The sequence below is a fragment of the Aythya ferina genome (genome assembly GCF_964211825.1).
Source record: "Aythya ferina genome assembly, chromosome: 21".
Lineage (NCBI taxonomy): Eukaryota > Metazoa > Chordata > Aves > Anseriformes > Anatidae > Aythya > Aythya ferina.
The window spans coordinates 5,095,093-5,118,941 of NC_140319.1; the positions used below are offsets into that span (position 1 = coordinate 5,095,093).

Below are 23,849 nucleotides of genomic sequence, written 5' to 3' on the forward strand. Positions count from 1 at the left end.
AACCCGTTTCTGCCTGGCTCCAGCCCTCGGGGTGATGCAGCGATGACCCCATTGCTGCCCAGCCCCGTGCTGAGTGGATTTGCTGTGCTACCACGAGCACATTTTGCGAAACGGATGGCCTTGGGCAAGGTCCTGAGCTGTGCCCCCAGCTTTGTCCCCTCCTGGCTCTGAAAAGATGCTCGTGGTGCTCGGGGACAGCCGGGGACATCGACGCCGGACCCGGGTGCGAGGAGCACTCGGGAGGATGAGGGTAGGGGAGGAACAAATCGCAGGGGTCAGGCCTGGCTGCAGCGCTCTGCGGGTAGGAAACCCCAAATGTCTCTGTGGTAATTCCCACGGGGGAGGGAAATAAGCGGTTATGTCCTCACCGAGCGCCGCCGGTGCCGTTGCTATTAACCAACACTATTAATTGCTGCAAGGGCAGGGGATCCAGCGGGCTCCGTGTGCTCTCAGCCGCTGGCGTCTTCTCGTGAGGACCTCCTGTGGCTGCCGTGACCCGAGGGGCCAGCCAGCAGCAGCAGCACCCCGTGGGCATCCAGCCAGGCCACCGAGGGACCTCTGTGCCTCTTGGGAGGGACAGAAAACCTGGCAGTGAGGCAGAAGCTCCACCAGAGCAGGTCCATGCCCTGGCTGAGGGCACTGCCTGCATGATCTCATGGCTCTCGGTAGGCAGGGGGAAATTCAGGCAAGGAATTCCAGCTCCTTGAAAGGTGCCAGAGGAAAAGAAAGTGAAAGAAAAGCAAGTGCACTGAGAAAAGGCTTCCTAACTCCCACCAGGGTGTTTCAAACAGAATGGGAAGAATTAAGAGCACTTATTCAAAGTGTTCTTGCTGGCTCTGGTAACAGATTGAGTTAGAGGAGCTTAGAGCTGGCGTAACCAGTTTGAAGGCGTCCGTGCTGTGTGAGCATGTGGCAGTGAAGGCCTCTGCAGAAAGATCTTCAGAGCTTGTGTGATTTTCGGCTGGTGTTAATTGCCTCTGCACACCCCTGACATGCAGCTTGATGGCAGCCAGCCTTACTGGTTGAAGTCACCTAAACGCAAATTGAAATCACACCCAGAGTGGCCACTGAAAGACTTCCTCTGCTTAACTAAACCCAGGTGAGCAAAAAGAGCACAGGCATTGATTTGGACTTGTTTTTTGTTACACAAGGCTCCTTATGTAAGCAAGAGCCCTGCTACCGACTGCAGTTGCAAGAAGATAACGCCCACAGAGAGCTTCTCTTTGAATCGGAGCCTAATGAGTACAATTACCATCAGCGCTGCCTTACATGCACGAGAGAGCAGATACTATCAATCTGTATCCATCATCACTCCTGCCTTTATCTGTTTACTCCATTTCTCACTCTTTGCCATTGCGTTTCTGAAGTCGCAGGGCCTGAAGTACGCGCAGGGAAGAGTCACAGCAGAGGTGGCAGCGTCGAGTTGCTTCCTCTCGCAGCCGTGAGATGCGCTCCCCGTTTCACCCGTCCGTGTGTCTGGCCAGCCCCCGAGTATCTGTGCCTCAGCCTGGTGCTTTCCACTCGCAGCGAGACTTCGTGGTAGCATATGGGAGCAAAATTCCCTTGATTTGAGGCCCCCTGACATCACAGCTGCCTTGGGAATCCTGAAGTGCTAAGGAAAAGCTGCAGTCCAGCCGGCGTTAGTGCGGGCAGATCTGAAGGTGGTTATTCATTTATTCAGTCATCGCCAGGGAGAATCCCCAGGGAGCGGAGAATTGCCGGGGTGAGAACTCAATTGAGATCTGGGTTGGCGTCCTAAGTGGTATTTCGTGCCAGATTTTTGGCAGGCAGTTTCCTGAGCAGCTTTGACTTGTGAACGGCACGAGCAGAGTATCCCAAAGGGCCAAGGGTCTGAAGCTGGAACCCCACGGCTTCATCCCAACGCCCCAAATCAGCGAGGGAATTTTTTTTTTTGTGTGGTTGCCAGGATAAAATTGGCAGAAGATAGAAGCTGGGAGCTTGCAGTGGATAGCATTAGAGTCTGAAATGTGGTATCTGAGCCTGCTCTTGGGAGATAGGGCTCACAAATTTCATGGTGTAGCACACAGACGAGGGGAATTTTGGTATTCCATAATTTGGCAAATTGTCTTTATTAGCTTAATGACCCCCGTGGAGCGTGCTTTGCTGTGTGACTGTGCCTAGAGAGGACGTTTGCAAACTGAAATGTTTCTGGTTGTCTGACAGACCAGCGTGGGAGCTGGAAGTTGCTTTCCTTTTCGGTAGCTGTTCCTCTCCGTGTCCTTCTGCTGCCTGGGATGCGCGTGGCTTTGCAGGGGAATGCAAATCACCTCTGCAGTCACTCTTCTGACATTTTTCTCTCTCCCCAGCCCTTCTGCTTGCCGTGAGATAAGTGTGAGGAGCAAGCTCTGAGTGATCCCACGGAAGTTTGGCCGGGTGCGAGCTCTGTCTCTCACATGCTGAGAGTGGCTTTGCCTCCTGGGATGGCCAAAAGCCACCGAGAAAGCCGAGGTCAGAGTTTCCCCAGCTGCTAGCTCTCTGGCTGTAACAAGGAATATGAGAGGGCTGCAAGTTGGTTGGCAGAGCTTGCTACAGGGGGTCAAAACAAAAGAGCAATCAGCCTGTGGTGGAAGGGGGGAATTAGCCCCAGAGGTAACGCGGCGGAGAGGTGCTGATGCCAGCTAATCCGTGCGCTTGGGCCGATCCGTGGGAGAGCCATCCCTTCGTCCTCGCAGAGTGCCACACGTGTCAGGAGCCGAGCTTTGCAGGTCGCCTTGGCACCACGCAGCGCCTCCAGCTTCCAGTCCTGGCCCTCGAAGGACGGCCGCGTGGCTCCTGCTGGAACGAGTGTGAGTGCACAGCCGGCGAGCTGCAGCGCCAAGGGATAGCTCCGTGTCCTTTGCCTCGCACACCGCTGAAGCTGGGGAAGCTGAGAAGGAAGCTGAGGTGCTGGGGTATGTGGTGCACAGCCTGGCTGCCCTCCTGCAGATCCGTGGGGCTGCTGCCACAGCTGGTTTCCCCACCAGCTTGCGTCTTCCTGGAGCCTTTGTAGGACAAGATAGCGTTAATTGCTGCACCTCGAGGTGCCCAAAATTCCCAAACACATCACGACGCGAAGCCACCTACACTGCCCTGTTCTCCAGGGGCACTGGAAGAGCAGGGACAGGGAGGGAGGAAAGTAAAGCGAGCCCAAGAGCTTTGCAATCCCAAGCTCTTCTGAGCAGGCGGCGGTCTCTTTAAACCCTGCTTTCATAACACTGAAATTTCAGCCACAGCATTAATTTGTTGCAGCAGGAAAGCCAATGCAACCATGAGGTTTTCTGGCTTCCCAGCACTGGCTTTGCTTAAAAAAGCAGACTGCTGCTGGCTTGGGGAGTCCGGGTAGCTGGGATGAAGAAAAGAGCCCTAGAAACAGCCCTGCAGTCCACGTGTGGTTAAATTTTGGGGACAGGTCGTATATCCCTGGAGCCGAGGTGCTGCTTGCTTGCAGCTCTCAGGGCTGTGTGCTGATTTCAGACGTTTGTAGAGATTCTTGGCTCCCAAGTGCTTGGTGCACGCACAGGTTGCTAGCTCCTCCCGGAACGATCGGGGGGTTCCTGCCTGCTGCAAGGCTTGTTTCAAAACTGGGTGGAGAAAAAGCAGGAAAAAAAAAAGAAGGCAGAATCAGCTCGGTGCTGACTCCACGCCGTGCAAACTTCTGTGCGGGAAGGAAGAGGAAGCACGAGCTCTTTGACCTGCAACTGTGGGCTTGGAGGGCGAGGGGGAAGCAGGCACCCTGGCCAGCACAAAAGGTTGGGGTTTTTACCTGCCAGTAGCTCTCTAATTGCTTCTTCCTCTTCTTTGAGGCACTGCCGAGCCTGCTCTGTTAAGATCTTGGAAGCAAGGCCAGGAGTTTGAGCTGCAGCACGCCCTGGGTGTCAGAGCACTGGGCAAATGTGTCTCGGTCCCAGGCCAAGGGGATGGAGGCCACGGCTTAACCACAGCCCCGGGGGGTGGTGTATCTGCCTGGAGGTGAATTGTGTGCACAGCAGCTGCGGTGTGAGCTGCCAGCCCCGCTCCCTGGAGGACCCCAGAGGGCTGGGAGCAGGGCTGGGATGCTGAATAATAATTATTCCTGTGGCCCGGGAGGGTGGAGGCTGATTTCCTGCAGCCTCACCGCGTCCAGGCACAGCTCCCATCGTGGCCAGCCATGGGAAAAGCATCGTGTGTAATGTTCTGCCCCTTGTGCGGGCTGCTGGCAGAGAGGGAAAAGGTGTTCCTGCCTCTGCTCCGGCATCAGAAAGAGGGAAGGGTCTGCTGGAGCCCGTGCTCCTCCAGAGGGCTCAGAAAAGGCTCTTTTCGGGGCTGTTTGTGCCGGGGCTGATCATCCCCGATCGGTTTTGCAATGGCAGCTAGGCGGTGGGGAAACTGGCTGTGCCGCTGGCCCCGTGCGGGTGAGCAGAGCCCAGGCATGCAGGCATCTGCCCCGACAAACCAGGTGAGCCAACGCCGGCGCAGGTCGAAGAAGCCGTGAGTAATCTGCACGTGTTGCTGCAGGAGCCGAGCGCTCCCCCGAGCTCCCAAACGAGGAAAATACCAAATTGCCCCAGCTCCGACCTCGTGCCCCGACGCGGTTAGCCAACGCTTAATTTTTTGGGGTGAAATGAGCGATGGGGGGGGATGGCGCGGGGGCGAAGCAGCACGTTCGTGGCCTGATGTCAGAGCTCACGGGTGGCCCGCCCCGCAGCGCAGCGCTCGTTCATCCCCTAAATAAGCACGAAGTGGCGCAGGCTAAACGGATTATCCAATATCGGGGAGGGAGATGACCCCTCCTCTGCGTGCCCGCCCTGCTTCATCACCCGGCAGCAAGGCTTAATGAGCTTCTTGCTCTTCGTTAGGAGGAACAACACAAATGAACACGGCTGTGAGCGCACGCACAGCGTGTCCAGGGGCTGGGTGCATTGCTAGGAGGATGTTTTATGGGGGGGAAACGGAGCTGAATGGCCGCCACGGACGGGCGCTCAGAGCCACGTGGAGCCAAATCTACAGCTTGCAGTCCTTTGTCAGCATCCGAGCAGCTGTGGCAGCCTTTATTTAACGCCACGCAGAGGAGACAGACATATGGTTGTGTCTGCTGAATCGCCGAGCGGCGGGCCGAAAATACAGTTCCCTCCGCGTGCAGATCCGACAGATATTTATAGCTCCCCAAAGCGCGGCTCCACGGGCACGGGGAGCAGCTGAAGGGGGGCTGTCGGTGCTCCTAGGACAAAGGGAATTATGCGAGTGGATGCCCTCGGGGCTTGCTTTGAGGTCCCTTTATGCCCACGCACGTGAGGGGAATGCCCGCGGGGCATCGCTGCGGCCCTGCTGGGCTCAGGTGGGCTTCCCGCAGCTCCTTGCAGGACGTGGCCGTTCCCTCTCCCTTCCAGCACCCCCGAGACAATGTGGTTCCCACCGCTCGGTTTCTTTGCAGGACGCCACCCTTTTGTCCTCCCCGCTAAACCCAGATTTTGGCAGGAAATGTGGATTTGTCCCCACCCCGCGACCTAGCCCCAGGATGTCGGAAACGGCCGCGGGGACAGCGCTGACACAGCAGAAGGCCCCTTCCTCTTCCCTTTCCCTTTCCCCTTCCCCTTCCCACACCCTTCCCGGCTCCCCTCCTTGCGGGGGCTGCAGGCTGCCCTCATTTCGGAGCCCAGCACTGGAAAGGAGAAGGCAACAAGCTGGATTTGGAGAGCGACACCTGCCTGGAGTGCTCCTGGGGCATCATGAAACCATGAAAGCAGTGCGGCCAGGCGGAGCTGAGGAGCTGGGACTACAAACACTGGCTCTTGCTGTCCCACTGACTCACCCACATGCAGAGATAACGCACAAAAAAGCCACGGGACAGCAGCAAAGTCGACGGCACCGAGACACCGGCAGGCTCCAAGCCGATAAATCGTGTCAGGTGGTGGCTGGGAAAGGCTCCTCTCAACCCAAGCTGCCTCTGGGTTCCTCTTTAATCTTCGCTGGTGCTCACCGCGATTATTCCTGCTTTAATAGGGCAGCCTGGGAAGGTGACAGTAAAAGAGCAGTTTCTGTCCCACCCGGGGGAGATGGGATTTGGGGAAGTGCCCTTTGAAAAGGTGCCTGGCCTCTCCCTGCGCTTCTGGTGCTCCACATTTCTGCCCTACCTGCAGTGCTGATGGGATGAGATGGGATGTGCAAGGTGAAACCAAGAGGGGTTTGAGGTTTCTAGCTGGATTTCCAGTCCCCACGGAGGGAAAGGATGGAGGACGGGTATCTGGGAGCCCTGCAGGGCTGCCCGCTGTTGTTCTGACCCTTGACTTTGTGCCTCGATCCTTTTTCTGCTGCTGAGCCCTGGACCCTACAATGCCAACTTTGTTCTCCCTTGCCTGGACCACATGATCCGGCACAGAGAACCTATTAATTTTTTGCTCCAAGCAGCATTGGGTCCCCATTTCCTGCCCGGTGGTTCCCTCCACCCCCAACGCTTGTTTTTTTTTTTGTGTGGGCTGGGGAATTTCCTCCCTTATCTCCGGGGCATGGCCCAAGACGGCATCGGGTGCGCAGCAGGATGATGAGATCCTCCCTGCAAGGACGATTTGTTAGCTGAAACCCCATGGACGTGGGATTGTCCATGGGGAGCTGATAAGCAATCTGCAGCTGGTAAAAGTCCTGCCATCGGGAAAGATTTGGTGGGTGCCAGCAGCACCCAGCTCTCCGGGGCGAAGCAAGGGGCGAGGACCCTCCCTCGGTGCCCCCAGCAATTCTGCTGCCAGCCAGGGCGAGACCTCTGGTGCCTTTGGCAGGCAGCAGCACAGGAAAAGCCTTTCAGGCAGGGACAAAGGGAGCGGAGGGGCTGGGGAGCTCCGTGGAGAGCCAAGGCCCTGGGGAGGGGGAGAGAAAAGGAACAAGGAGCGGGCAGTGCTGGGGGAGGGCGGGATGCCGTACGCAGTCGTGCTGCAATTCCCATGTTGGCACTGCAAAAGCTTAACCCATGCGCTCGGAAATGGTTCCTGGTGAGCATTACAAGGCGCTGCTGCTCTGAAGTCACTCAGCGAGCTGAGTCGAAGCGTGAGGACAGAAACCATCCCTCATGGGGAAGTGCAAACGCCCGACCTGACGATTTCTTGAGGGTGGCCGACGCTTGGTCATCACCATGCCTGGCCCTGGGCACGCATCTCACTCGGGTCCTGCTCCTGGAGCTTGCCAGATGGAAGAACTAGCTCCAGAGGCTCGCAGGGGCCTGGAGAGCGCTGGCCTGCAGGAGGGCAGCTGTCCGTGCCGATGGCAGTGCAAAAAGTTGTCTCTCTTCCTCTACTTTTCCTAAAGTGCATTAGAGACCGGGTGCTACGATCTACTGCACGCTGAAGAAGAAGAATATTCACCAGTTTTGCAGCTGACAGCTTCTGCAAAGCAAATATTCGGAACAGAAAGGGAGAGATCCTTCCGTCTGGCAGCCAGAAGCATTGCTGGCTGTCAGCAGAAATGGTGCTGAGCTCTCATCAGCACGAAGAACAAAGCTGCAAAACAGAGAGCCTCAGGTAACTGCCACAGAGCAGCTTCCACCTTTGGATTCTTCCATGGCTGGGGTATTTCTCCTTGCATTCATGCCTGGTGAGAGCCCCTCGGTGACTAATTAAGAAGGAGGGAGGATGCTGCAGAGAGAGTGGGCACTAAAAATGACCTGGGGCTCTGCTTGGCTGCCTCCTACGTGGCCTCTGCCATCCTTGGGATGAGCGCCTGTCCTGCTGGCTGGGAACTGGCCAGGGAGTGCTCAGTGCTCTGAAAAGGAGCAGAATTTTGTAGCATGAGCTCAAGGTGGTGTCGATGCCTCTCAGAGTTGGCAAGTTGTGCGACAGAAAGTGCCAGGTCCGAGCTGGAAGGAATTTTTGTGCTTGTTTTAGTAAGAAGTGATGAGGGGAAGGTGCTTACCTGTCCCTGCAGCCACACGGCTTCCTTTGTGACCGACCAAGCTCAGGACGGAGGTGTCCGATAACAAACCAGGTTAGCTGAGAACCCCCTGTGCCTGTAGGGTGGTGGCTTTTATTTATTTATTTATTTTTTTTTGATTTACTGTCAGCCTGTGGAGCCCCGGAGAAGTAGCTGTTCCCCGGGGGTTTTACCAGAGGTTGAGCAGACATCTGCGGGCTGCTAGCGGGATCGGAAGGAGGTGCTGGGCCATCTCAGGGCTGCTTCCCTTTGGTTTCAGCATTTCAGAAGCTGCCCGAGCACTGTGGGCAGAGGTAGGAAACGGGCTGCTGCAACGGCAGCCAGCATTTCCCCCCCAGGGGGGGAACGACGAGTGGTGAGCAGAAAGCTGCCGCCTGCACCGCGCTTCCTCTCTGCTTCACGTGTGAGTTCTCATCTGCACATCAGGCAGGGCTGGACGGGGAAAAGCCAGATGCTGGAGCAAGAGAGACAGATGCTCAAGGTGCTGCCGTCTCCTCCAACCCTTGGCTGCGGGTTACAAAAGGGAAGGAAGCTGAGGGGGAAACCTATTATCATGAGATACATTACATAAGGAGTGCATTAAAGGAGCTAAGGGGAGATTTCGTCCTTAAGCCATTAAATCCCAGAGTAATTTAGGTTGGAAGAGACCTCTGGAGGTCATCTAATCTGATGCCCTTCTCAGAGCAGGTCCGATAGATCGCGTTGCTTAGTGCCTCGGTTCTCCAGGAGCTCAGACCAGCTGCCAGGAAGCAGTTATTCAATGAATGGAGAAGTACTCAATAAACTCAGGTACGTTCCTAAATACTAAGAGGCATTTTGGTCCTTTGAACGTGAAGGAGAAGCAGTGCTGGAAGAAGCCTGTCCTTGTGTATACGTAGCAGAGTGCATTAAAGCCACATCTGTCATTGTCTGGCTCTCGAAGACAGACAGTGCCAGTTTTTGCTAAACATTACTGCACTAATTTCGAGTTTGCGGAGCACCGTGCAACCAAAATATGAAGTCTTATTCATCTGGCTTCAAAACTCTGTCTAAACATACACCTCCAGCCGCTCCGCGGAAGGATAAGAGCCATAAACTGACATTTTGCATGGTTCAGATGAAGAATGGGATGCTTTGCTGGTCGTGCAAAACATGTACAAAACATGATGAGCATGACTGCCAAAGCTAGAGCTCAGCTAAGTGGCACTGAACCCATGAGGAGACGTACTGGAAACTGCTTGAAGGGACTGGGTATCCACATCTAGCCTCCTTGAAAAGACACCAAAATAAAGCACGGAATACCAGGAAAACATCTTACATAAATGTAAACCAAAGGAGGGCTTCGACGACAGAGGGTTGGCAGCAGACGTGCAGGAAAACGACGCGTTCATCCTTTTTTCTTGCATGTTGGCATGTCAAAGGCAAGCAACAGAACATACTGGTGGATTCCGTGCACTCAAGAGCACCAAACACATCCCCAGCCACCACCAAATGCCCAAGCTGGGAAGTAATTAAGGTACAAATTCCCCTTTGGTTTCCCCGCTTACCAGGCAGGGCAAACCTTCCACGGTCGGGGAGCGAACCAAGCTCAAAAAATGTTCGTGACAAATTCCCCCCCGAGCTCCAAAGCAGAAGAGAAGCGTCACGCTCGCCTGAGATGACACAGCACTCTTCATATCAATGCCAAGATTTTCAGGGAATACCAGATGAGTCAGAAATGAAATCGTCCCCAGATCAAAGGGAACATCATCAGCGAATATCCGATCGTTTTTCCACCTGTGCCTAATGCCAGCGACTCACGGGGCGGCAGAACTAACTGAGGACTGACAGCTTTGTCCCGTTAAAGCCATCCCATTCCCCACACGAGAATGAAGCCACGCTCTGCTGCAGTTGCCCTGAACATAGCAAAGCGTAAAGAGTCGTGACCGAGCACGTTTAACTGTACATCACCATCTTCACCACATCTTTTTTTTTTTTTCTTTGCAGGAGGTTTGTAGCGAGAAAACTGCAGGGAAGGCTGCACAAAAAAAAAAAAAAGAAGTTTAGACTAACGGGAAAAGCTTTAAGTGAGGGCTCAGCTCTGGCTCTCCGCTGTGTTTATTTGCAAGTAATATTTATGTTCGCCAGCAGGCAAAATCGGGAATTTGGGATGCTGTGACTGCATGGTTTTCAAGTGTAGGACCGAAAAATGCTTACAGTGAGCTGTTGTTGTCCGTGCTCCCCATCTGACTCTGATGGGAACTGCCTGCCCCGACATCCCCCCTGCCAGGCAGTGCTTTGTGCTCACATCCCAGTGAAAACCAAATGTGAGCAAGCTGTTCTTCACGTCTTAATGCATATTTTAATTGTTTATTTCTCAGAGGTTCTTGTAGCGTTCGAAAGCTGGGCTGAGACCACCTCGGGCTGCTCTTCTCCGCGGGCTGGTGGCACGTGCTGGCTGCAGGAGCTGGCTCTTAGCAGAGGGTACAACAAACCCCACCGTGCAGCAAGGAGCTCAGAGCTGAGTCGGCTTCTTGCAGCTCTCCAGCAGAAAGGAGCTGGAGCTGGTGGATTTGATGACAAGTTCAAGGGTTGGAGCAGACGTTGAGCCCAAAAAGGCAAAGAATTTTTTCAGTGGAGCCTTTGGGTAAACCAAGTGTGAGTAAAGCAAGGAGGAGAGGGACGAGGAGCCTGCATCTCGTAAGCATTTCAGTTTCACTTACAGCAGCACAGCTTCTGCTGCCCTACCTCTGTTTTTTAGGGCAGAAAACTCTCTCCTGCTCCTGGGATCAAAGGGCATTGCCCTGGTCTTCCACATCTGCATCATGCTTCAAGCCATCTGCAGAGAGATTTTACTCAAGATTAGAAATACAGCTTATTCCATTATCCCGGAACAAAAATAGGAGACTCAACCCGCTAAAAACAGCCCTTCTCTTGCCATTTTCTCCATTAAGCAATTGGTACAGTTTATCCCGAAGACAGATGCGTTTGAACGCTGAACAAAATCCCCTCCACGCTCCTCAGTTCACACGAGTGACAGCAAACGAATTGCTATTTACAAAACATAACGCGAGCCTCGGATAAGGTAATGAAAGCAATTCAGTTCGTTTAAAACGACTTAAATGTGAGTGCCTTGCATAATCTGTTTTTACCCAGGTTTTCTCTCACTTGTTCAAGGCACTGCTTAAACCTCACCCTGAGCCAGCGATTTCCAGAGGGAGATGTGCAGGGCTGCAGGAAATAAACCCCTCTGGTTCGCCAAAGAGGGAAGCAAGAGGAAGAACACAGCTAGCGTGTGGCAGGAGCTGGTGATCCGAGAGCAAAACAGCTGCAGGCTGCACCGAAGTGGCTACAGGAACAGGTAGCAGCCAGCACTGCACAAATGGATCAGACCCGAGCGTGGAATTAGCATCCCACCTGGTCCCATCGCGGAGCCGGGGACGCGTCCCAGGCAATTTGCTTCCCGTGACCTGGCTGCGCACCAGGTCGCTCAGCGAGGATGCAGAGCTGTAGCAGGCTCTTTGCAAAGCTAAACCGAGCCAACCACAGTTTCCTGTGTCATCCAAAGTCCCACAACAAGCCAGCAAAGGACACCGAGGCTGCATTGTTTCGCTGTGCTTAACAGGGGTGGTTTTGTTTTGTTTTTTTCTTGTTTCACTGCCAGGAGAAGTCTCTGCTTGCCCTGAGGGGCAGGCAGCAGCGCTGTGGTCCTGCTCCCAGCAGAGCCAGGCTTCTTGGAGGCCAACAGCCATCGTGCTCGTGTCCCTGAAGGTCGCAGTGGCTTTGCACGGAGCACCCCAGACTGCAAACACCGACAGCTAAAGCAAGTTGTGCCTCCCAGACCCAGTGCTACCCGCTCACTGCCTCCAAACCCCGGCTCTTCTCAGCCTTTTGTCCCAGCCCACGGCTCCCCTTCAGGGTGACACTTGGCAGGGTTTAGCCCTCTCCTGGTAAGAGGTTTTTAGTTCTTATTCTGCAATTACAGGAGAAGCAACAGAGGGGTTGGAAAGCAACGGAGGATATAAATACAGACAAATGGATGTATTCCTTGAAGGAGGGGAAGACCTTCAGGTGCCCTGACTCTCAATTTCCCCTCAATCCCATGCCTTGGAGCAGCTGAGGTGGAGACGTGGGGTAGTACTAGCTTTGGGGCCGCTTTGACAGGTTCCCTGCTCCCTTTCCCCAGCCCCTCGGCCCATCCTAGTGTCTGGCCTTTTGCGAGTCCTCCCTGGCTGTTATGCTTTTCGTCTGATTTACGGCTTCCTGTGGGCTCGGAGGAATGCGAGGCAGGAGCGGCGTTCTGCCCTGTCACTCGTGAGCAGAAAGGGAAACGCAGATCAGCAGCATCAGGTCTTGGGTTTCGTGGAGCTTTTCGTGGTCTGTGCAAGAGCACAGCCCCGGGTCTGTGCCATCAAACCCAACGAGCAGCCATCCCTTTCTCCGTGCAGAGGATTTTTTATTTTAGACGGTCTGAATGCGCAGAAACCCGCTGCGAAATAGAGCAAAGGCCACAGCGAAGACTTGGCCAGCGAGCAGCACCAACCTGCCCTTCTGCTGCAAACAAAGCACTCACCGCACAAAGGGAGCCTCCGAAATACAAAGATAAAGGACACAGAAACCGGGATAGCGCCTGTTATTGCTGCACATCCTCCAGGAACACGTGGTGTTTTCGTAGCGCCCTTGGCTCGTCCCGGTGTCTGAGGTGGAGGCCAAAGCCCTGGTGGAGCATTAGGTGGTGAGGTGAGATGGTTTGGGGCACAAAGTGCTGAATTAGAGCCCCTTTGGTTCGGGGTCAGATGGAAGGACGAACGGAGCGTCGTTTGGGTCGGTTGGTGTGTCACAGTCACCGGGTTCGACGAGGTTTCTGTCGGTTGTTTTGCAGCTCAGCCCTGCGTGATCTCAGGGATTGAGAATCCAGGGCTGTGGCTTGGCCTTGACTCAGCCTCAAATGAAAGCCAGGCACTCCTCCCCACGTGAACCCTGGCTCCTGGGCCTGCCTCTGGCCGGGACAGCTCATCCAGGACCCCACAATCTCACCGTGACGTGCCCTCATCTGTCAGACCCGTTGGGCCTTTCGAGGCAGTGCGGGGAACACTTCCAAGGGGATCTTTGTAGGCTCCCCCACGAGCTGTGCGTAGGTCAGGCTCTCTGAACACAGCCTGCCTGCTCTCAGAGGCCTCAGACCCATCATTTCTCCACCCGTTTCCTTCTTACAGGCCCAAATCCAGACGTGGTAGGTGCAAGGTAGGCAGGGAATTTGGTTCTTCCCAGCGTTGCCTGAATCATTTTGCCACCCTGCGTGTGCAAGCTCCTTGCTGGGACCATGATGTACCAGCTTGAGAACATCTGGCTTCCTTCCCAAATTTCGTGGCAAGACATATTACTTCTAACTTGCTTTCGTTCATCACCTTTTATTTTTTTACAGAGATTTGGAAGTATCCGGCAGGCAGTGCAGAGTGCTGAGGGATCGGGAGGATTCATTCTGCTGTTGGTTTGGGCACCGTGCTTTTGCTTTGACTTCCTTGGGTCACGTTCCTGCTCCCGTGCCTCGGTTTCCTTCCCTTGCTCTTTACCTGCCTCACCTATTAAAACTCACTGCAGGTATGAAGGGCTCTTTTCTATGGCATTGTATAACCTCAAATATCAAGGGGTTTCTGTGTGCCTGCAGAATGCAGGTGCTGCTGCAAGGAATGCCAACCAGAGTGTCCTTCTCTTCCCCTGCTTTGCAGAGGGTGTGGCATCCGCGTGTGTTTTGCAAGCATTAAGGAGTAGCCAAAATGCCTGCAGAAAAACATAGCCCGTGGCCTGACTCGGCATGTGAAGATATTAATAACCACGCACACAAAGGAAATGATTAAGGAATAGGCAGGGCTCCTAATTGAATGCTTCTTCCCCATTCACGGGAGGAAGGGTGTGAAATCCTCCTCGTGCTTGCCAGCTCCTGTTCCAGGAATCGGTCGCCAGCCCTGTTTGTGCGCCAGGTGGGTCTGCAGCGCGGAGCCAATTCACGGGGCAGCCCTCCTGTGACATGCATCTCCAAAGGCTTTTTTTTTTGGTCATTTGGAAGCCATCACTGCGTTTCCAGCCGGGTTCAGATCCCGTCGTGGAACTTCAGAGGCAGCAGAGCTGGATTGCAAAGGCGCGGAGGCAGCAAAGGTCAGTGCAGCTCTTCCCTCCACGATGGACTGCTCCTGGTCCCAACACTGTCCCACGAAACGCTTTGCTCTGATAAATCAGCACTCTGTAATGCTAAGGTGTTCGTTCAGAAAAGACGTTTTTCTCCAGAAAACTCTACGTTTAATGGAAGGCTTCAGGAAGGCGGCGGTGCAGCGTGGTAACTCTTGGCCCTACTGATTGCATAAGCAACGCAGCCGGCAGGCTTTGATGTGCGATCACTCCTACGCAGCCCCGAGCAGGAGAACCTGCTTCGCAGGGAAAGGAAGCGTTTGGTAACTCATCAGCTATATCCAGAGCTTGTCAGAAGTTTCTCCAGGCTTTCCTGCTGATTATTGCAACGCCGAATGCTCACACCTTGTAAATGGGGACTGACAGAGCTCTTCCTACGGTCTTTGTCAGTTAGGGAATTAATTAGGGTGTGAACAGACGGACTCCGGGCTCGTGGTCATGTCTCTGTCCTCACATCGAGGTCAGGGTGTTGAAAGAATGTGTGGAGGTTAAGTTAAACCAAGTTAAGCAGCATCGGACCAAAGGAGAGGATTTGTGTTTGCCTTCAGGTGTCGGTGTGACTCCCGGGGCTCCTGCAGTGGTCCTTAAACCCCAGGCCAGGTTCTGGTTGCGTTCACGCTGGTGGAAGCTTGCTGAATTTATTGGGCTGGTAGAAATGAGAGGGTTTGGGAGAGTGGGGGTGGAAGCGAATGTCCTAACAGAAAGCCAGAACATTCACAAAAACAAGTCTCATTCAGGCCTGAGTTTGCTTTGTGGTTTCCTTGTGAATCAGAGAAGAAAAAGGGAGTGGGAGGAGGGGAACGAAAAGATATTCAGAACCCAGTCCAAAAGCAACCCCACGCCCCCCGGCCAATATCTCCCGTGTAAGACGTTTGTTTCTTCTGGCACTAGGAGGAAACCTTTCCAGACATTGTCCTCCCAGAACCGCTCAGCTCTTGCAGTTCCAAAGGCAGGCACACGGAAATACGTACGCACGGAGAGCGAGCAAGGAGGAGGAACAGCAGCTACCCCAGCACAAAGGGCAGGTTTTGTTTCTCAGCCCTAAAAGCTCTGTGCCATGCAACAGTTTGATTTCCTGCAGCCCTGCGTGCTCTGCAGGGCAGAAATGGCAGAAAGTCGCCCCAATTTCTGTGCTGATGGAGGCCGCGAGGAGGGTTCGGTCCTTAATGCTTCGGGGCTGATATCCCCGAGGCCCAAAACCGCTGGATAAGCAGAGCGATTATTTCCTTCTCTGTCTTCATGCCTCGGTAGCAATGTTTCTGGAAAAGCAGCCGTCATCCAGCCGTGGTTTTGAGGCGTGTGTGCTCCTACAAGGCGAGCTGAGACCTTCGTGGCCTCTCCATGCAGCTCGCTGTCGCGCCTCGAGCAAATCGGTGCCGTGCGACGGGGCAGGGGCACAGCCTGGCACGAGGCGACCCTGGCACGAGGGTGGGTTTGGCTGGAGCCCCGTCTGCCACGGGGCCGTGGCGTGTGCCCTCGTGGCTGTGCTGCTGTGAAATCGGGGCATTTTGGGGTGATTTGGGGCTCAGGAAGGGACGTGGCCTCGCACAACCGGTGCCGTGCCCAGCAGCGCAAAGCGAGGCCGGGGCGAGGAGCTGGGCGGCGAGGCTCAGCCTCGGTGCGGGCTGGGGACATCGCGGCGAGCAGGGGGGAGAATGACTCCTGTGTGCTCCTCTGCCCTGAGCTCGGTGGGAACAAGGGCCAAAGTGTGCGTGGTGCTCGAGCTTGGGGGTCGGGGGCTGTCTGTCACTGCCACCACAGCGAGGGGACACCCGCTGCTGCTGAAATGCAATGTTTGAGTTGCTCCGTGCGGCTCTCTTGCCACCGTCCCTCCTTTTCTCTCTCTTATTAAGCACTTCTGAGCCCGGCGAGGGACAAGGAGGCTGCAGGGCCAGGCCGTGCCTGCGGGGGGGAGCGCGGATATGGAGGGGTAACACCAAGTTTGCTCCGCGGCAATAACCGAGATAGACTAAACAAAATCTTGCACGCATCTGCAGCCCGGCCATTTCTGGGTCGAGGCAGAAGGCTCGTGCGGCGTAGCAGCATCCACCTAACTAACATCTGTCAGCGGTGTGTTTTTTTTCCCCAAAAACATTTTTTCTGTGAAATTCTAGCAAATGGTGAGCCCCGAGTCTACCTGCCGCCCAGACAGCCACCAGCCAGGTGCAAGGCTGCGTTATTTTGTGTAGGACAGATTTGTTTTCTAACCAAAACCTTGATTAATCCCTGCTATGTCAGAAGGAGGCTCCCCAGCCCTTTCATCTCCCCGCTGGGGACACTGAGGCAGCCCCGAGCGTTTCCTCCCCGCTTTAACTCCTTGCTGGGCATATCTCCGGCCCTGGCTCGCCCTGCTGGCTGTACCAGCACAACTGGCTCCACGAAGGCATTTCCTCACTCCTGCAAGCTGCTCCAGCTCACCAAGCGGGGCACGGCGTGTGCTCAGCACTCCTGAACTCCCATTGAGTTTGGTGGGGGTGAGAGGCAGCTCTAAAATCAAGCCCCTGCCCGAGGGCTTTGCGTATGCGTGACCTTTAAGTCGGAGCTGGGGTGCATTTTGCCTCCAAGCCCTTGTCAGTGGAGGCCCTGATGTTAACCCGCCTCGGTGGCTTGCTCGGTGGGCAGCTCTTGCTGCTTGGCTCCCTTCTGGGGAGCAGAACCCTGGTTTCTCAGGAGCTGTGGACCAAAGACAAGGACGTAAAGGACGTAAAAAGACAAGTGGTGCTCACAGGCCAGCCCGTTAGTGAATCCAGGCGCTGAATCTCACATCCTGCTGCTCGCTGCGACTCCCTCAAGCTGGTAAGATGCTGCTGGTGTGTGTTGTTCAGTGGAAACTGAAGGTCTGTCAGGTGTCTCAGACCTCATTCTGCGTGGAGCAAGCAATCTGCTTTCACTCGAGCAGCAGACCTCAGTTTGGGGTGGAATAAGAGAAAGAAATCTGTGGGCTCGCCTTGCTGACGCTACGAAACACAGAGTGGCCGTGGGAAGGGGAGAGCTCTGAATAAAGGCAGCTCTTGATTCTCCTGAGTGCTGCTGACTTAAAAGCCAGAGAGCAGAAGCATCACATGTGCCAGTTTCCAGCGTAATTACTCAAAATCTAGGTCAGCGTTTGCACTGTAGCAAGCATTTCTGCTCGGCAGGGCGATTGACTTGCCGTCGCTGGGGGTGCGTTAATAAATCTCCGGCAAACGTTATCAGCGATCTGCTCGCAGCATCTTTGATCTGAAGGTCTTTGGGCGCAGCTGTCATTAAGGGAAGTTCCTTGTGGAAGCTTTTTGGAACCCTCTTCCAAACGGGACAAGCGAGGGAAGGAGCGAGTTGTTTGTGCTGAGAGGGCCGAGGCACTGCCGGAGGTAAGGATGTGACCCAGGAGTGCCGGCTCCCCGGCTCCTGCTCCCAGTCCCCAGCCTCCTCACGCCCAGCCTCGTGCTGTGATCTCCCCAGACACGCGGCTCCAGCTTCAGGAAGAGCTCGCCGTGACGCTGGAAGGGTGGTGCACAACGCGGGTAGGGAACAAACTGCATTGCCCAAGCATCTGAAGCCCCCAGGGAAGGAAATGAGGCTGCTCAGAAGCTTGGTAAGGATGGGTAAGAGCAGTAGCAGCAGGCTCTGGGGCTGAGGGAGGAGCATTTCCCTCACTGTCACTTTCTCCGGGTCCAAACCACCACCAGGAGAAACAGAAACCCCCCAGGGATGAGAGGGATGGGATCTGCACGGCCTCCATCCTGCTGCTGAAGGCAGTTTCGCCGTTGATCCGCAGGAAGAAAAATGAACATTTTCCTTTAGGAGCCGCTGCTCTGAACTAGAAGTTACACGTTTCTGAAGTCATCGATCTTCCTTCCACCCAGCAGAGTTTGGTCAAAAGCGTGTCCTGATCTTGCAAAAGGAAAGAAAACAGACTCTGAGGGCCGAGGGACTGGACATCAGCTGCGTTGGCTCCTCTCTGGAAGGAAAGAGGGACCGGTGGGACAGCTGAGGACAGCCCTGTCCGTGCGCTGAGACAGAGCTGTGCACATCGGCTCCTTTCCACCACCTGAAACCCAGGCAGCAACTGGAGAATAACACAGTGGGTCCCGCTCTCAGATGCACGCAGAGCTTCCAGTTATCCACGCTGCTCCTCCTGGGCTCCCCCTCATCAGAGCCTGGGGTTTTGATGAGGGTGGCTGCAGGGGTGGAAGAGCAGGAGCTGAGGATTGGCACACGCAGGGTGGTTTGATTGGAAATCGGTACTCAGCGGGGCTGGGAAGCCGTGTGGCTGCTGATTTCGAAACGCAGAGCACAACGGGGCTGTGCCTGGCCCACGTGTGCCCAGCTGGGGCCGAGGGCTGGTTTGGAGAGCTAACGGAGAAGGAGCAAGGAGAAGCAGATGGCAGCAGCACTCACTAGCCCGGCCATCACCCGCTGAGCCTCTAAAGCCTCAGGTACGACTTGACCCCAAATTATTGTCCCTGCCATTCCCAGCCCAGGGCTAGGCTGACTTCCCACACGAGTCCAGTTTCAGACTGGGACCAGCACGCAGCGGGCACTGTGCTCGTTTGCCTGGTGGGGTTCAGCACGCTGAGCTCCGTTCTGTGCCTCGATGTTCCCAGCCGAGCCATAAGGTTCAGGGAAGCACATGAGGCTCCGTTTGTGTCTTCAGGGTTGGTTCAGGATGGGCTGGCACTGCTGGAGCATTCGAGCTCACCCGGGGCAGCTCTGCGGCCCCTGCAGAGACCCCTCTGGGACGGGCTCCGGCAGCACCGTGCTCATCGACCCCTCTCACCTAGAAGAAGCACCTCACCTTGAAGAAACATCTCACCTAGAGGAAGCATCTGACCTCAAGGAAGCATCTCAACCCTGGAAGAAGCACCTCACCTAGAGGAAGCATCTCCCCTAGACTCTCCTCCTTCTCCAGCCCCCGCTCCAGCAGAGGTGGGACCCTGCGCTGCCTTTTAATGCCACCACCCACCCTCAGTGCTCCGTGGTCCTTGCCTCTCCCACATTTCCTGCATGCTCTGCTCAATTCCTAAGAACCCTTTGGCTCCTCTTATCTATCTCCCAACCGGTCCCAGGAGCGAATGCACAAAGCCGTGCAAACGGAGCTTGCATTTTGTGCTGGAAGCCGTGCGGTTGCAGGGTTCCTATGGACACAGTCACCGTGGAGCTGTTGCCATGGTGCTGGCTGCTCCCACTGCTGGGAGATGCAAAGCATTCGTCTTTTTTTTGAAGCAAGGCAGAAAAGCAGCGGGTACCAGAGGGCACAGCAGCACGGAAGCTTTCCGAGAGGTGTTTAAAGAGGCTGATAATGACTTGGCTTTAGAGCTGGGCTAGCTCTGCTGTCTGTCTTTGTCAGGTTCCTTATTTTATCCTTTCTGCATCTTAAGGTACCAGCCAGCAAAAGGAAGCCAGACCGACGCCCTCGCTGCAGGGTCACCCACAGCAGCATTTCGCCACGCGACGGCTGCAGCACGTCCCAAATAAATAAACCCAAAGAGTGCCCACCGTAAGCAGTGCGTGGCTTTTACCTCACCTCAGTTTAAACCTCCAGAAATAAGGCTTGCAAGAAGGCAAGGATGTGGAGGTGGAGCATAACATCCCATCTTCTCCTGCGGGCCCCCTTTCCTTGGAGGCACGCGCTCAGCTTGTTTTAAACTCGTTTTAAAATCAGTGCTCCTCTGGAGGGAAGCTTGGCAGCTCTTGGTGACCCTGCCAGGCTGCTGATGGTCCTGGAGGAAGGAGTTGAAGGAGAAAGGCTTGAGGCTGTGCCAGCCAGCCTCGTCTAGGTAGGGGCAGAGCTAATCCCATCAAGGCAAACACCGCTTTCCCTGCATTTCAAGCAGAACCCGGTCAGATTTAATGAATACTAATAGCTGCTCCGCACACCTACAGCTCCTGGCTCTGAGCGTTACGCCACCGCCATGCAATCAATCCTCCAAACACTCCCGGGAGGGAGGGAAGGATTTGTTTCTCGGCCTCTGATTAGCGATCTGGGGGCGTGGAGTCGGTGATAAGGGGCCTCCATCGATGCTGGGGCCATCGGGAAGGGCATCGAGGAGTTCCCCTTGCCTGTCCTGAGCTCTGGAGAGCCCGTGTTGAGCAGCACCGGGTGACACACAGCGTAGGGCCTTGCAGCCTGATTTAGAGTTACATTTTAGCTCTTTTCCCCGTCTTGAGAGTCCTTCTTGTTGTGCACACACACACAACGTGCACACACACAATGGGGAAGCCAAGGGCTGCCTTAGGTGGCAGCTAATGATAATAACAGAGTCGGCAGGCCTCCGACCCTGTTCTCTAGCCAGATAGGTTTATTAGTACTATTATCATTATTATTTTGCATCCCTTTCCCTAGGGGATGCCCAAATGCTTCTGGGGGAGGTTTTTGTCGCCTGCAAACCACGCTCCCCAACGGCTTCTCTAAAGCACAAAGGAAAATCCCCCGTGGAAACCCCGCAGGGCGGTGGGGGCATCGGGATCGCGGCTTTCTCGGAGCAAGGAAACTCGAGCCTCGGCCCCGCAGCTGCAAGGGCTTGCACTCGGCAGCTCGCAGAGGAGCTGGCGGGTTGTTTGCCCTTCCCGCAGGATGGAAATAGCCCAGGGCCTGGAAAAGCATCAGCAGGAGGAGCGCAGCACCAGGAAACGCCAAGGGCGCGCGGCCAGGAGGTGACTGCACACAGCTTTTAGCTGCCCCAGTGCTGGGGACGTTGCTTTTTTTTTTGGGGGGGGGGAGTTCGGTGAGTTGGTGTGCAAAGGAACCAGACCTGTTACCTGCGGCAGATTTTGCCACCCTGGCTTCTCACAAATTCAAGTCCAAGGGCAAGAAGAGGAGGTGCAGCAGAGGAGACGCTGCAGGGTGGGAATTGGGCTCTTGGTTGAGGGCTGAGCCCCTCTTGTCTTGCACGTAACAGCTCATCTGCCTCACAACTCATCTCCCCAAGGCCTTCATTCCCACCACGTCCCTGGAAGGATGGCCAAATGCCCCCCCGTGCCTCCTGTGATGCCTCTGGATCCCCGTCAGAGCCCTGGAGCTGTGCAGACCCTGAGATCGCTGCCCTTGCCATCAGCCACCCGGGACCTTTTATAGCAAGCCCGCGCCGCAAACACAAAGCTCGAGTTTCACGCTCTCCTAGCCCCAGCCAACTGTGCTCGTACCTTCGTGGATTCCAGACCCCAAAATGCCTTCCTCCTCCACACGGAGGCCAAATATAGCCGCTCCTTTTCTTAGGGCCCGATAAAAATGGGGAGTAAATTATAGATGCTCTCTCCACCTTCTGGCAGGAAGCATGCTGCCAGGCTGCCTCGCTGTATTAGCTTCGAGCTGATGTCTGCAGATTAAACAATGGCTGCTGTTGCTTTCCTGGAAAGAAAAGCAACCCCAGAAAACCCATCTCTCTCTCTCTTCTCTCTTCCTCTCTTTTTTTTTTTTGCTGGTTATTGTGTCCAGCTATAAGGAGCAAGGAGAAACCGAGTGGAAAAATTGAATCTGGCAGTAAGAGGGTGATGCATGAAGGCACACGACTTCCAAACCCAGAGAACAAAAATAGCTGAAAGGGGGGGGGGGAAAGAAAAAAAAAAAGCCTGAAAGAAGCTCTTTAATTATTCCATTTCTCTCCAAAGCTTTGCCCCTGGCACAGCCAAGCTGCCGTTCCTATAGGGCAACCATATGTGTGGCAATAAAGCTCGAGCACCGCATTAGGAGAGAGAAAGCCCAGCTTTTTCGGCTGGGCTTTCAAAGAGCTGGTAGCAGATCGATTGTAGCCAGAGCCCTGGGCACGGGGAGGGCAAGAGGGAGGCTGTGCTCCCGTAATGAGCCACCAGGATTTCGGTTTTGGCCCAGCTGATGCGAGGGAGGGCGCTCAGCTCCCTGCCGGGGGGCTGGAGGCTGCTCCTGGGAGAGAGTTTGGGAGAAGAGCTGGGGAAAAGCAGAGGGTGGTTTTTTAATTTTTTTGCTTACTTTTTCAGTCTGCAGGAGAACCCATTCCCTCCTGTGCCCTTCACGTCCTCCCCTCTTTGTCCAGCACTCTCCAGCTGCCACTTTTATGCCTGTGAGGAACTCTGGGGATAAATCCCGGGGGCATTGGTTGTGCTGGGGCCACGCTGGCATCCCAGCCTTCCCTCCGGAGGGAGCAGGTACTCGGTCAAACATCTTTCTTTAGGATTAGCTGGCAGTCGTCCTGCGAACCTCCCTGCAGGCTGGGGTGCAGCTCGAAGGAATTCTGCAGCAGGACTGAAAACGAAAGAGTCGTCTCACCACCAATAATCAATCAGCTGCAATTTGCAAGCTAACGAGAAGACCTCTGCTGCATACACAGACCGCAGTGCCCTTTTCCGAACCATTCGAGGGGCTTTTTCTTTTCTTGCCAGCTTCCTCAGAGCTACAGCAGGCCGGGGGGCAGCTCCTGGCCAGCACCGTGGTATCGCTGCGGCTTCAGAGACCCAGAGGAAGCAGAGGAGCCGCTGGTAGGCAGCAGCCGGATTTCTTCTATCCGGCACTTCTGAACGAAAGCAGATCCCGGGCTGTCTTCTGTGATACTCAGCGGTGATCGATAACCTCGCCTGCTTGCGCTGGATCCGCTGCTTGGCTTGGGCTGAGCCGCAGCGAGCAGCCTTCGGCGAGATGAATCCTGGACGCAGGGAGCAGAGCCCCAGCCTCTCCTTGCACATCTCTGGCAGGGCTTTGGTGCTCTCCCTGAGGTACATCCCAGGTAATTTAGGAGCAGCACAGCTCCCTGCCTTCCTCTTCAGCCTCCTGGTGAGGAGCAGCGAGGCTCTGCTCCCGTGGTGCTGTCGCTGCGAGGCGCGCAGGGAGCGCGCTGCCCGTGGCCGCGTGACATCAGCCGGCCTCTGCTGTCACTAATTAGTGCGTGACGCAGGACAGCCCAGTCAGCTAGCTGCTCACGAGCCACATGAAGCTCAGGAGGGTGCTCACGGGTGGAAGAGCCGCTCTCTCACGCGGCGTTGGTCTGAAAATGCCAAAGATCTCGCGGGTGCTAGGGAAGGAGCTCCACACCGCTCCTGCGCGAGGACAGGCTGGCTGCCCGCTGCCCCCCGGATTACACGGGCCCGTAGGAAACGTCGGCTGCCTCGTAGCTGGCAGATGGGGACTGCACTCACCTGTGGAAGGTATTAGGAACGTTTCCTGTTGAGGAGTGCTTGGGGTGGATGTTGCTGAGTGTGCTGTGCGGGTCTGGTTTAGGTGTAAGCTTGTGAGGGGTGTGCAGCTGCCATGCTGCTGGCCTCAACCCTCCCTCAGCTTCAAGTTTCCACTTAGGATTTTTTTTTTTCCCCAGCTTTGGGACCTTTGGGGCTTTCTTCTCAGACTTCTCCTCCTTTCTCTTGGAAGCACATCGCTTAGTGAGGACAGTCACTGCCTTCCCCGCTCCCTTACTGACTGCAGACACCGCCAGGCGCGGGGTTCCTGTGTCCTCCGGTGTCTCCCCGGGACTTTTTGCTGTTCCCTTTGGTGTGTGACCATCCTATCCTTTCGCTGCTCTAGCAGCACTGATTCACGTGGCTCTAAACCACCTCTCTCCCCTCTCTCTCTCCTTTCACCTGGCAAACGCTCAGTGCCGGATTTTTTCAAAGCCTGAGCGTGAGATTTCGGGAACCAACACTTAAAGTTACGAGCCCACAAGCTTGAGAAGCTGCTCTTAATTCTTAAGGAATTGGGTTTGTACACCCTTGGTGCAGGGGGTGCTGTGAGGCTCGCCACATCACCAGCTGGGTGGTTAAAGCAAGAGCTGCCCAGCAGCGAGCAGCTCTGGATGCTGGCCTCAAAGAAACTCATTTCGGACACACGGCTCAGGCCGGGAATGTTTTTTTTGATGCCTGATGGCCAC

The 23,849-nt window shown here is 55.2% G+C and overlaps 1 protein-coding gene across 4 annotated transcripts in view; it reads left to right on the forward strand.

The window, feature by feature from the left end:
• ACAP3 (ArfGAP with coiled-coil, ankyrin repeat and PH domains 3) overlaps positions 1-23,849 on the forward strand; it is a 67,890-nt gene that overhangs the window by 2,669 nt on the left and 41,372 nt on the right. The window lies entirely within an intron of this gene.